Here is a 14952-nt window from a genome sequence, read left to right as displayed (position 1 = left end):
GGTCCAACTTGAGAAACATCAGAAATCATTATGGAAAACATGCACGGATATTGCTCCCATTTTTCTAACACAATAAGAAAAACACTTTAAAGTACAGATGTCATGTGCTGCTGAAAAAATATTCAGCCCTCTCCCCACCCCATAAATCAGGACAACAAAAACTGGCTCCCAGAAAAGAGCCTAATGCCTTACTCTTTCTTTTAAGATGAAAAATAGCTCAAATATCCTCAACATGAAAGAAGTTGGGGAAGAAATTAATCTCTCCCAGTCAGATTTTTTTTTTCTTTTTCTACAAAATCTGTTATTACAGACTGGATCAATTTGGCGGGCAGAAGAAACATGTCAATGAATTCTAACTAATCTGTATGAAAAGACAAATCACAATGGTTGGGAAAAAATAAAAAAAAAAGAAATAAAGAAATAAAAGGGAAAAGGGGGAAATAAAGTATTCCTTAAAATGCAATTAATTCTGCAAGAGTCACTACCCCTTGAGTGGTTTCACTTATGTGAGGGGAGTGGGGAAAGAGGAAGAAAACGGTATTGGTACGAAGTCTGCCCCATGTAACCTATCATATTGGTAGCTCCTTGAGGCTGTGCAAACTGTTGTAACATTAGTGGCTGTTGCTGCTGCCCAGACCTGCCTATCCCACTAAACTGCTGGCTAGAGCTCTGTGAACTTCTCCCAGTTGAGTGGTGCTACTAGCTCCTTATGTGCCAGCACCATATTCTTGGGCTGTACAGCCACTGGTGCCAAAAGCAGCTGCCCCATAGGTGTCTCAACCACAGGTGTATTGGTCTGCTTCTGCTCCAAAGTCAGAATTTTGGACATTCATAGCCACTGCCATTAGCATATCCAGCTCTATCCATTTCCCCACAATCCCAATAGCTTGTGGAGTTTCTCCAGCCACCATCCTTAACTCCTCGAAGCCTCTGGTCACACTCACTTTTATACATCCCATTATAATTATTGGCTGAAGAAGTGGTCCAGTATTGAGAATGACCTCCCCCTCCTCTGCTACTTCCTTTGTATTCCATTAGTTGCATTAGTTTTGGATTGATAGGCTGATTAGCTTCCTCCAGTACTTTGATTAGCTCTGCAGCCTGCTTGAGGTTCTCTGCAGTGAAGAAGATACAGGCATTGCCTGTGTTGGTGCTATGGGCTGTTCCCCCAATATGATGCACATAATCCTTAGAGCTGTTTGGATAGTCATGGTTGATTATAAACTTGACATCTTCTACATGTAGCCAACCAGAGGCTATATCTGTGGCAACAAGGATTGGAGCCTTTCCAGAGCAGAACTTGATAAGTAATCAACCACTTTCGGATTGACTCTTGTCTCCACGGACACACAGGGATGGCCAACCATCTCTGCCCATCCTTTGAGTCAGGTCATTCATCATAGTGTCTCCACAAATATTGTCTTATTTTCCTTTTCAGTCATTATTTCCTCTATAAGTTGGATCATTTCGTGGTCTTTTTCACTTTCCATGCAGATATCCACAATCTGGAGGATGTTGTGTTTGGCACTCAACTCCAGATGGTCTATGCTGATCTGGGTGTAATCAAGAAGGAAATCCTCCACAAGCTGTCTTACTTCTTTTGGCCAGTTTGCACTCCACATCAATGTCTAACTATCTGGCCTGATTTGGTCAACAACTTTAGGGATCTGGGGTTCAAAGCCCATATCAAGCATTCTATCAGTCTCATCCAGTACAAGGTGAGTACATCGGTGAAGATTGTCTTTGCTGACTGAAGGAAATCTATCAGGAGTCTTGGAGTACTATGCAGATCTCAACACCTCTCTCTAAATCTCCAATCTGGGGACGTTTAGGGGCACCTCCACACATCCAAGTACTCTTCAATCTAGAACATTTTCTATAGTTATGAACCACCTGCTGTACTTGCTGGCCAAGGTCTCTGATTGGAGCCAGAACTAGACAAATTGGGCCATCTCCCCTTTCAAAGTATGGGTGGTGGTTAATGTGCACAATTGCAGGCAGAAAATATGCCAATTATTTCCCAGAGCCAGTCTGAGTAATGCCTACCATTTCCCCGCCACTAAGAGCCAATGAAAATCCCTGACATGGAATTGGAGTTGGTTCTGTAAAGTGCTGGCAGATCAACACATCTGTTTATTGTGGGAAACAGGCGAACACTGATTTAGGACTAACATCTCCTCCTCTCTCTGTTTTCTCTTTCTTTCCATGTAGCTCATCAACCTCCTATGGAGTCAGCCTTCCCACTTCTGGATGTTCCACATAAAAGTTCTTCTCAAATGTGGGGAGCTCACTCATATCCCATTTATTTTTATGTAAATGCTCCCTAGGATTACCAAATTTCTTGGGGGTAAGGCCACCACCAACTTTGCTCCAAAAAGCCTCCACGATCACCATCCTGGTTCAGGTCCCCCAAACCGCCTCTGCAGATGGTCCCAAATAGATAGAGATCGGGGAGCCCAGCCTTCAGTCTGGTAACAACCGATGGCAGGGGAACCACCGCTACTTGGGCTTGGGCGGGGGCAGGCACAGTGCGTTCGCTCGCTCGCTCGCGCTCTCTCTCTCTCTCTCTCTCTCTCTCAAGCGCTGCATCCAGTCGTAGACGCCACAGTCGCCGCCTCCCTCGTCGGACACCAGAGCAAAACCAAGAGAAAAGGAGGTATAAAAACTGCTGGTAGGTTTAGCTACGCTCAAACCCAGCAGTGTCCTGGTTTAGGCGTCTCCTGTTTTCCTAGCGACTGCACAAAATGGCAGTCGCTGCTGAGTCTGCTCCAACTTAACACCATGATGTATGCCTGAGATGATATGTAAACAACCCCCAGAATAGCCCAAGGGCTCGGGGGTGTTCTACTGAAATTCTCAGAAACATTTTATGTCAGCTGCAGAGTTGGATGTATTTTGCAGTCTGTAAAAGAAAATGAAAGTACGTAGCAGGTGTAGAATTCTCATGCAACCTCTAATGTATTAGTGTTTTTGAAAAAGTTATCAATAGGAGACTTTGTTTAATCACTTTTGTTCATTAGTCGCATGTGATATTTTTAGTTTACATGGTTATTTCATTTGAAAATCTTGTTTTTGATTCTAGAAAATACATAATTTTAATGGATTTTTTAAAATGCAGGTCGATGCACCACAGGTGTAATCCCACCCATCCCCCTCCCTCTACACACACTCCCCTTTCCACTTCCCCCTATTGTTAAGTTGTAACTGGGTTATAGCTTTCATGTGAGAGCCCCAAATTAGTTTCATAGTAGGGCTGAGTACATTGGGTACTTTTTCTTCCATTCTCGAGATACTTTACTAAGAAGAATATGTTCCAGCTCCATCCATGTAAACATGAAAGAGGTAAAGTCTCCATCTTTCTTTAAGGCTGCATAGTATTCCATGGTATACATATACCACAATTTATTTATCCATTCGTGGATCGATGGGCACTTGGGCTTTTTCCATGACTTAGCTATTATGAATTGGGCTGCAATAAACATTCTGGTACAAATATCTTTGTTATGTTGTGATTTTTGGTCTTCTGGGTATATGCCCAGCAGAGGAATTACAGGATTGAATGGCAGATCTATTTTTAGATCTCTGAGTGTTCTCCATATATCTTTCCAAAAGGAATGTATTAATTTGCATTCCCACCTGCAGTGCAGAAGTGTTCCCTTTTCTACGCATCCACGCCAACATCTCTGGTCTTGAGATTTTGTGATATAGGCTAGTCTTATTGGAGTTAGATGGTATCTCAAAGTAGTTTTGATTTGCATTTCTCTGATGATTAAAGATGATGAGCATTTTTTCATATGTCTGAAGGCCGTGCGCCTATCTTCTTCAGAGAAGTTTCTCTTCAAATCCCTTGCCCAGCCTGCGATGGGATCCCTTGTTTTTTTTCTTGCTGATGCGTTTGAGTTCTCTGTGGATTCTGGTTATTAAACCTTTGTCAGAGATATACCCTGCAAATATCTTCTCCCATTCTGAGGGCTGTCTGCTTGCTTTGCTTACTGTGTTCTTAGCTGTGCAGAAGCTTTTTAGTTTGATCAAGTCCCAGTAGTGTATTTTTGAAGCTGCTTCAATTGCCTGGGGGATTCTCCTCATGAAATACTCACACAGACCAATTTCTTCAAGGGTTTTCCCTGCATTCTCCTCTAGTATTTTTATAGTTTCATGTTTTAAGTTTAAATCTTTAATCCAATCAGAGTCTATCTTAGTTAATGGTGAAAGGTGTGGGTCCAATTTCAGTCTTCTGTAGAATGTAAAGGTTTTGGCACAGTAACTGAGATAACGCCGGAAAGGCTATGTTAACCACTGTGATAAAAATGTGTCAAATGGTCTATGAAGCGAGTGTATGATGCCCCATGATCATATCAATGTATACAGTTATGATTTAATAATAAAAAAGTAATAAAATAAAATAAAATGCAGGTCGACCAATTTTTTATTAGGTTTAACAAAAAACACAATTAATATATTACATGAAGCATAATATACCCCACTACACATAAAATGCACTTCATGAGTTAACTGCAGCTTTTTTGTATCCTATTGAATTTGATGATGTTTATTTTTTATTTATTTATTTATTTGAGACAGAGTCTCCCTATGTTGCCCTGAGTAGAGTCCTGTGGCATCACGGCTCACAGAAACTTCAAACTCCTGGGCTTAAGTGATTCTCTTGCCTCAGCCTTCCGAGTAACTGGGACTACAGGTGACCATAATGCCTGGCTAATTTTTTGTTGCATTTGTTATTGTCGTTTAGCAGGCCTGGGCAGGGTTCAAACCCACCAGCCAGTATGTATGTGGCTGGTGCCCTAACCACTGAGCTAGAAGCGCTAAGCCATTTTCATTTTTAACATGGGATTATTTTAGGAATAAAATTTAGTCTTCCGAAAATCTATTGGAGGTGACTTTAAAATATAGAAAGTGTTATTTTTTCTATTTAGTGGTTTTCCCCCTCCATTATTTTCCCTTACATTTGGTATAGTATGCTTTTTTCCTTCGGTAATATTTATGTTATATTTTATATACAAAAATGGTTATCTATATTTTATGTATATTTCATGCTATTCTGGCATTTGAAACTAATACACTTAATTAGATTCATTTATAAATCTTTGTGTAGATTCTTATTTCCGTTTTATTTCTTTACTTGCAAATGCCTTCTCAATGATGGTTACTTCTCCTAGTTAATATAGTATTAAAATTTCAAATATGACTCTCTCTTGGAAATCTTAAGCATGAGCCTACAAAACTAAGTAAAAGATTAACATTGTTATCTAGATGCCTCAGATACCACATTTTCTGGACTTAACTATCTGAATTTTTCAATAACTCAAACCAAAGTGGCTTAATAAAAGTTCTTGTTAAAGGTGTATCAATTCTCCACTTCATTTCACATACTTCACATAAAAATACAGTTTTAATGTCATAAAAGCCAAATCAGGTAGCAACATTATGACACTGTTGAAAATGTAGGAATGTTCACGTGCTTTCCTTTCCACTTACTAAAGGGAATTAATAATCACATCCATTAGGTAAATATGGACACACATATATAAATACACATATCTATGATGTTCCTATGTATACTTTTTTTCATCATAACAGTACACAAACCATGGTTAGTAATTGGATGGAGGACACACATCATTAATTATTAATCTAACAGGTGTGGTATATTATCTCCCTTAATGCTGATTTTCACAAATTCTTCAGAGAAAGATAATTTTTTTTTTTTATTGTTGGGGATTCATTGAGGGTACAATAAGCCAGGTTACACTGATTGCAATTGTTAGGTAAAGTCCCTCTTGCAGTCATGTCTTGACCCCATAAAGTGGAACACACACCAAGGCCCCACCCACCTCCCTCCTTCCCTCTTTCTGTTTTCCCCTCATAACCATAAGTGTCACTAATTGTCCTCATGTCAAAATTGAGTACATAGGATTCATGCTTCTCCATTCTTGTGATGCTTTACTAAGAATAATGTCTTCCACGTCCATCCAGGTTAATACGAAGGATGTAAAGTCTCCATTTTTTTTAATGGCTGAATAGTATTCCATGGTATACATATACCACAGCTTGTTAATCCATTCCTGGGTTGGTGGGCATTTAGGCTGTTTCCACATTCTGGCGATTGTAAATTGAGCTGCAATAAACAGTCTAGTACAAGTGTCCTTATGATAAAAGGATTTCTTTCCTTCTGGGTAGATGCCCAGTAATGGGATTGCAGGATCAAATGGGAGGTCTAGCTTGAGTGCTTTGAGGTTTCTCCATACTTCCTTCCAGAAAGGTTGTACTAGTTTGCAGTCCCACCAGCAGTGTAAAAGTGTTCCCTTCTCTCCACATCCATGCCAGCATCTGCAGTTTTGAGATTTTGTGATGTGGGCCATTCTCACTGGGGTTACATGATATCTCAGGGTTGTTTTGATTTGCATTTCTCTAATATATAGAGATGATGAACATTTTTTCATGTGTTTGTTAGCCATTCGTCTGTCGTCTTTAGAGAAAGTTCTATTCATGTCTCTTACCCATTGATATAAGGGATTGTTGGATTTTTTCATGTGGATTAATTTGAGTTCTCTATAGATCCTAGTTATCAAGCTTTTGTCTGATTGAAAATATGCAAATATCCTTTCCCATTGGGTAGGTTGTCTCTTTGCTTTGGTTATTGTCTCCTTAGCTGTACAGAAGCTTTTCAGTTTAATGAAGTTCCATTTGTTTATTTTTGTTGTTGTTGCAATTGCCATGGCAGTCTTCTTCATGAAGTCTTTCCCCAGGCCAATATCTTCCAGTGTTTTTCCTATGCTTTCTTGGAGGATTTTTATTGTTTCACGCCTTAAGTTTAAGTCCTTTATCCATCTTGAATCAATGTTTGTGAGTGGGGAAATGTGTGGGTCCAGTTTCAGTCTTTCACATGTAGACATCCAGTTCTCCCAACACCATTTATTGAATAGGGAGTCTTTCCCCCAAGGTATGTTCTTGTTTGGTTTATCAAAGATTAGATGATTGTAAAATGTTAGTTTCATTTATTGGTTTTCAATTCTATTCCAAGTGTCTATGTCTCTGTTTTTGTGCCAGTACCATACTGTATTGACCACTATGGCTTTGTAGTACAGACTAAAATCAGGTATGCTGATGCCCCCAGCTTTATTTTTGTTACAGAGAACTGCCTTAGCTATACGGGGTTTTTTCAGGTTCCATACAAAACGCAGAATCATTTTTCCAAATCTTGAAAGTACGATGTTGGTATTTTAATAGGAATGGCATTGAATAGGTAGATTGCTTTGGGAAGTATAGACATTTTAACAATGTTGATTCTTCCCATCCATGAGCATGGTATGTTCTTCCATTTGTTAATATCCTCTGCTATTTCCTTTCTGAGGATTTCATACTTTTCTTTATAGAGGTCCTTCACCTCCTTCCTTAGGTATATTCCTAGGTATTTCATTTTCTTTGAGACTATGGTGAAGGGAGTTGTGTCCTTAATTAGCTTCTCATCTTGACTGTTATTGGTGTACACAAAGGCTACTGACTTGTGGACATTGATTTTATATCCTGAAACATTACTGTATTATTTGATGAAATCTAGGAGTCTTGTGGTTGAGTCTTTGTGGTTCTCAAAGTATAAGATCATTTCATCAGCAAAGAGGGAGAGTTTGACCTCCTCTGCTCCCATTTGGATTCCCTTTATTTCCTTGTCTTGCCTAATTGTATTGGCTAGAACTTCCAGCACTACGTTGAATAGTAAAGGTGACAGACGACAACCTTGTCTGGGTTCAGTTCTAAGAGGAAAAGCTTTGAGTTTTACTCCATTCAGTAAAATATTGGCTGTGGGTTTGTCATAGATAGCTTCAATCAGTTTTAGAAATGTGCCACCTATGCCTATACTCGTCAGTGTTCTAATTAGAAAAGGATGCTGGATTTTATCAAATGCTTTTTCTGCATCTATTGAGAGGATCATGTGATCTTTATTTTTGCCTCTGTTAATATGGTGGATAACGTTTATAGACTTGCGCATGTTAAACCAGCCTTGCATCCCTGGGATGGAGCCTACTTGATCATGATGAATGACTTTTTTGATGATAAGCTGTAATCCCTTGGCTAGGATTTTGTTGAGAATTTTTGCGTCTATGTTCATGAGTGAGATTGGTCTGAAATTCTCCTTTTTTGTTTGGGTCTTTTCCTGGTTTTGGTATCAGGGTGATGTTTGCTTCATAGAATGTGTTGGAGAGGATTCCTTCTTCCTCAATTTTTTGGAATAATTTCTGCAGTACAAGAATAAGCTCTTCCTTGAAGGTTTGATAGAATTCTGGAGTGAAGTCATCTGGACCAGGGCATTTTTTGGTTGGAAGATTTTTTATTGTTTCTTTGAACTCAGTGCTTGAAATTGGTCTGTTCAGGAGCTCTATTTCTTCCTGGCTGAGTCTAGGCAGAGGGTGTGATTCCAAATATTGATCCATTTCTTTCACATTGTCAAATTTCTGGGCATAGAGTTTCTGGTAGTATTCCGAGATGATCTCTTCTATCTCTGTGGGATCAGTTGTTATTTCCCCTTTATCATATCTGATTGAGGTTACTAGAGATTTACTTTTCTATTCCTCGTTAGTCTGGCCAATGGTTTATCTATTTTATTTATTTTTTCAAAAAATCAACTCCTTGATTCATTAATTTTCTGAATGATTCTTTTGTTTTCAATTTCATTGATCTCTGATTTGATTTTGGACATTTCTTTTCTTCTACTGAGTTTAGGCTTAGATTGCTCTTCTTTTTCCAATTCCATAAGATCTCTTGTGAGATTGTTGATGTGCTCTCTTTCTGTTTTTCAAATGTAGGCATCTAAAGCGATGAATTTTCCTCTCAAAACTGCTTTTGCAGTATCCCACAGATTTTGGTAGCTTGTGTCTTCATTGTTGTTATGCTCAAGGAAGTTAATGATTTCCTGTTTTATTTCTTCCTTCACCCATCTGTTATTCAACAGAAGATTGTTTAATTTCCATGCCTTTGGGTGGGGTCGAGCATTTTTGTTAGAGTTGACTTCCACCTTTAGTGCCTTATGGTCTGAGAAGATACATGGTAAAATTTCAATTCTTTTGATTTTGTTGATATTTGTTTTGTGTCCCAGGATATGATCAATTTTGGAGAATGTTCCATGGGGTGATGAGAAGAATGTATATTCTTTATCTTTGGGATGGAGTGTTCTATATGCGTCTATCAAGCACAGTTGTTCTAGGGTCTCATTTAAGTCTCTTATATCCTTGTTTAATTTCTGTTTAGAGGATCTGTCTAGCTCTGTAAGAGGAGTGTTAAGGTCCCCTGTTATTCTGGTATTATCAGATATCATATTGCTCAGACTGAGTAAGGTCTGTTTCAAGAATCTGGGAGCATTTAAATTGGGTGCATAGATATTTAGAATTGAAATGTCTTCTTGTTGTATTTTTCCTTGACCAATATAAAGTGACCATCTTTGTCTTTTTTGACTTTAGTTGCTTTAAATCCACATGTATCTGAAAATAAGATTGCAACTCCTTTTTTCTTCTGAATTCCATTTTCCTGAAAAATTGTCTCCAACCCTTGACTCGGAGCTTTCATTTGTCTTTTGAAGCCAGGTGTGTTTCTTGCAGACAGCAAATGGATGGCTTGTGTTTTTTAATCCAGTCAACCAATCTATCTCTCTTCAGTGGGGAATTCAAGCCATTTACATTTATTGAGATAATTGATAAGTGTGGTAGCATTCTTTTTGTCTTATTTTGTGAGAGTCATTGCTTAGTTTTATCTTTTTCATCAGTGTGGAGGTTTGGTTCTGTCCTTTAATTTCTGAGTTCCTACTTTGCTGCTGATCCATTGTGGTGGTCAGTGTGCAGAACAGGTTGAAGAATTTCCTGTAGAGCTGGTCTTGTTGTGGCGAATTTCCTCAATGTTTGTATATCCGTAAATGATTTGATTTGTCCGTCAATTTTGAAGCTTAGCTTAGCAGGGTACAGAATTCTGGGCTGGAAATTGTTCTGTTTATGTAGATTAAAGGTAGATGACCATTGTCTTCTTGCTTGGAAAGTTTCATTAGAGAAATCTTTGGTCACTCTGGTGGATTTGCCCCTGTAGGTCAACTGGCGCTTACTCCTGGCAGCTTGCAGAATCTTTTCTTTTGTCTTGACTTTGGACAGGTTCATCACAATATGTCTTGGAGAAGCTCGGTTAGAGTTGAGGCAACTTGGGGTCCGATAGCCCTCTGAAAGCAATGTGTCAGAATCTTTGGTGATATTTGGGAAATTTTCTTTTATAATATTCTCTAGTATGGCTTCCATTCCTCTGGGTCATTCTTCTTCCCCTTCTGGAATTCCTATAACTCGTATGTTGGAACACTTCATAAAGTCCCATAATTCTGACAGTGAACGTTCTGCTTTCTCTCTCTTCTTTTCTGCCTCTTTTACTATCTGAGTTATCTCAAAAACTTTGTCTTCTACCTCTGAAATTCTTTCTTCTGCATGGTCTAACCTGTTGCTGATACTTTCCATTGCATCTTTAAGTTCCCTAATTGACTGTTTCATTTCCTTCAGTTCTGCTATATCCTTTTTATATTCTTCATATCGTTCATCTCTTATTTGATTCTGTTTTTGGATTTCCTTTTGGTTATTTTCCACTTTATTAGCAATTTCCTTCATCGTTTCCATCATTTCTTTCATTGTTTTCAACATGTGTATTCTAAATTCCCTTTCTGTCATTCCTAACATTTCTGTATAGGTGGAATCCTCTGCAGTAGTTATCTCATGGTCCCTTGGCGGGGTTGTTCTGGACTGGTTCTACATGTTGCCTGTAGTTTTCTGCTGATTCTTCCTCATGGGTGATTTATTTTATCTGTTTTCTTGCCCTAATTTTCCTTTCACTTCCTCTTGCTCTTTAAGTTCTCATGCCTGTGGACTAAGGGTTACAGGACCAGAAGGGTGAGAAGGTTGAAGAGCAAAAAAGGGATGAAAGAAAGGAGGACCGAGTCATAGGAGAAAAAAAAAAAAAGAAAAATAGAGAAAGGAGAGGGGGTGGGTAAAAGGAATATTGACAAAAAGAAGAGAGGCACAGAAAGAGGGAGACAGAGCAATATAGGTGTACAGTAGGGTACTTTGATACAACCTTAAAAAAAAAACCACCTTCTGGGAGTGCCCAGTTGGGTGATTTTCTTGAGGTCAGCAGCTCTTTGCTAACCTGATCAGACAGAGTACCCCACCTCCATCAAGTAGAGAGGAAAGACAAAAATGCTATAAATCAAACGAAAACAAGCAAACAGAAAACTTTACGGGATAAAATTGGCTGGAAAAAACAAATAATAGCGGCAGAAACACTGACAAAAATGAAGTTCTAATTATTGAAATAGGCAGCAATGGGAAATTATAATTAAACTAGAAAAATTGAGAAAGAAAAAGGATGTGTATGGAAAAGGTTGAACTTAAAAAACAAAACAACAATCCACAACATCAAAATAAACAAAAAAAACAACCAAACCAAAAAAAAAAAAAAAAAACACAACCACAAACAAAGCAGTATGTATATGTTATTGAATATTGTCTGGGCAACACATGGTCTTCTGGGGTATGAGATGTTAATCACAGTTCTGATACAACTGGAGGCTGCTAGTTTCTCAAACCCCAGCAGGTAGACACCCTAAATCTCTCTTCAGCCCACTTAAAAGGCACTTTGAACTTGTTCACTTACTGAGCAGAAGCTTTCTCAGGGAAGTGCTTGTCGCTGGAATCACTGCTGAAGTGGCTATCCACTTACCCTGTGTGTCAAAACTGGTCTCCCTCTGCCCCCGAGGGTTAGGGCTGCAAGGTGGCTCAGACCCCGCCCTTAGGCTACTTGGTCGCTGGGTTACCAGCTCCCACCCAATTCCAGCACTGCGACCCTGAGGGTGGAGCTTGCCGGGGCAGATCGCTCACAATGTCTGCCTGTGACCCAGAGCCAAACACTATTAGCTCCGTCTGGCTCAGCGGCTCAGACGGGGGCCCTAGACAAAGGCCAAAGTTCTCCGCACTCCCGCTCAGGCTCTCCCCAAGGCAGTTCAGCTGCGTGCCAAGTCCAAAGACACCAAAACAGTTCACAGGTAAGGCCTTTCTGGTTTGCAGTCTCGCTGCTACTGAACTTACAGTTGTGGGCGGGTTTAGATGGATTGAACACACGCAACCACTTGCCGGTTTTCCACTGTTTTAGTCCTCCTCTTGGGGTCCAGAAGTCTCTCGCGGACTCCCTGTATCCTCTCAGGGGTGATGATAGGCAGATCCCACCAGCCAGAGATGCCTGGAGTCCTATATCCCCAGACTCACGGTGCCCAGATGCAAGGAAGTTGTTACTCGGCTGCCATCTTGCTCCGCCTCGAGAAAGATAATTTTTAAAACAATTCTGAGTCATTCTATAATTTACACATTTTATATAAACCCACTTACTAGTGACATACATAAGTGTTGCCTATGAAAAGATTTAACTTTTAATTTTCCAGATTCAGTGCTAACCAGGAAAAAGTTAATTCTTGTCAAGAGTATTCAAACTGTCAGAATATCCTTCAATCTAAAAGCTGTTAGAATCCATGCAAAAGTAATTATTGAAATTCTATTAAGCTATAATAATAACCTGCCACTGATGACAGCAATTACCAGGAAATTGTAACAAAAATAAAACACGTGTTTTTCTCTGACAAGTACCTTTCTAACTAAGGTTTACATTGGCTAAATAATGTTGACAATGATGATGTGCTGTATCATTCTTAATTATGGCTGGCATGATGTTCTTGTTTGAACTGCTAACTGTTAGAGATAGACTAATTGATTGTTTCATTTGATAATGTCCAGGTGCTCTGTACATAGGAATATATGATTTAGGTGAATAGAGGTTAGGTGTTATATTCCCTTGCTCATTTTAAAGTACAGATTTTAATTACATTTTAGCCAAAATTAAATAAATTAATTGCACTTAGGCCAAACTGTTAAGGGAAACTTCTAATATTTTTCAAAGGTTTGGTCAAATTGTGGTTACTTCTTTGATTTCCAGCCTTTAGAAGTGGTTATCTTCACTATCGGTGTTTTTGTGCATGCTTTGAAATGACATCAAAAAGATTACATTAAAGAAGATTCTCTGATTTTCTTCACAAATAATACCATGACTGAAATGTGAAGGAGATGAGGGATGCCCTATATTCTTGAATTAATATGAAGTAAAATTATGTGATTTTGTTTTTCTTCTGAATAAATAAAATAGATACAAGAGAATTAAAAGAAAAGAAATATAACTCAGTTTTGTGGAGAAAATGTAGAAAAGGCATAATAATTGAAGGGGCTTCATGAAAAATTAATATTTACATTTTGACCGTCTTTCAATTGAATTAAAATTTCTCCAATGATTGTCTTCTAATGGAGGTGTGTTGCAATTTTCCCTTTCATTTGTTTATTGTTGAATATATCACTACCAGAGGTGTAAGTTGGAAACAAAACAAAAATTTAACAGGGAGAAATCATATGGCTGTCTTTCTTAGAGCCAGGGACACAAATACTTTTGGTGAAGGTACCTACATCTTACGTTTGAGTCTAGCCTAACTTTTCTAGCACACACACACAAAAAAAAAGAAATTAAGTCAAGGTAAATAAATTGCTTCATGTCACTATTTTTCTCTATTCTAGACTTGACTGGGATGTTCCCAGTGAGTAAAGTAAGCTCAATTCTTGTTAATAACTTAATCAACAACATAAGGGCTACCAAGAGAATAGAATCTGCATTTCCCACGGATGAAGATAGTAAATGAACTTTTCCTTGAATTGTTATGAGAATAAATTAAGGGGTTACCCACATTTACTTTAATACTATTAGCTTCCATATCTTCAGTCATTATGAATTAGAAGAACAAGCATAATAAACCTTTGGTTAAATAATCTTTCAGTTGATTTGAGGCCTCTAAGTTTCCAAAAAGCAAATTTAATTAAATGTAAAGTTAATCCATGATTTCTCTACATTTTAAAGAAATCATATCGAATAAGGAGGATAATAAGTATACCTTCTTTCTTTGGCATAACATAGATAGGGAGATATCAGTGATCTAGAAAACCAGAGTTATATTCAGAGTTGTGGTAATTATCGGTATATGTATTGGGACAAATAAAAATATTGATAATCCTGGTATCTTAATATTTAATATTAAAATGGAATAGTAATATCTATCCTTTGTATTTTGTACAATTGTTATAAAAATTAAGAGAGGTAATGCATATTAAGTTCCTTTCTAAGTTATAAAGCACTTTATAGCTATAATAAAGCATTATCACTTTACTGTTGGAGAATCTAGGGCTGTGCTTTGAGGATAAATAATCTGTTTATATATATTTGAGAAATGACAGCTACCATATTCTAACAAGGAATTATTTTTATCATAAATTACAAATAAAGATTAGTGCCAAAGCCATCCAGGAATAATATTATATGCAAGCCATACTTTGAGAAACAGAAATGGTCATATGAAATGCAATAATGACATGGTGGACAACACACTGTGAACCCATACCCACTGAACAGAAAACATTGATTGAACAGATGAGAAATTGAGCTAGACAAGAAAACATGGTTTTCTCAGTGTCCTTCTCTGCCCTATCAAACATGTTATATTTTGTTTCAAATATTTTTTAAGGACAGATACCTTGTTCAAACAATACTAGGGTAACACAAATTATCTTTTGATAGATTGCTTTCCACTTATAATTCTTGCATCCATTATATCTTCAAATTTGAAATGCTCGATAGACATAATTCACATTTATACCTCTTAGACGGAAAATTGGAAATGTAGTAAGCTAAAAAACATCCTTTTCTCAACTTCTGTTTCACCTGCTGAGCTTTTCGTCAGCTTCCTCAACAAACAAAAAGCCAAAAATCCCTATAACTATGCTTTAGTGTATTTTTGTATGTCTTTAAAGAAATGACTTCTAGGAAGGATTTGAA

The 14952-nt window shown here is 38.0% G+C and overlaps 1 pseudogene; it reads right to left on the bottom strand.

Moving 5' to 3' along the window:
• Window positions 1-498: 498 nt before the first annotated feature.
• Window positions 499-14952, bottom strand: part of LOC128576903 (probable ATP-dependent RNA helicase DDX17) — a 30685-nt pseudogene continuing 16231 nt past the window's right edge.

Source organism: Nycticebus coucang, chromosome X (assembly GCF_027406575.1).
Source record: "Nycticebus coucang isolate mNycCou1 chromosome X, mNycCou1.pri, whole genome shotgun sequence".
Lineage (NCBI taxonomy): Eukaryota > Metazoa > Chordata > Mammalia > Primates > Lorisidae > Nycticebus > Nycticebus coucang.
Note: the sequence above shows the minus strand (reverse complement) of the source record. Positions and strands in the feature narration are given on the sequence as shown.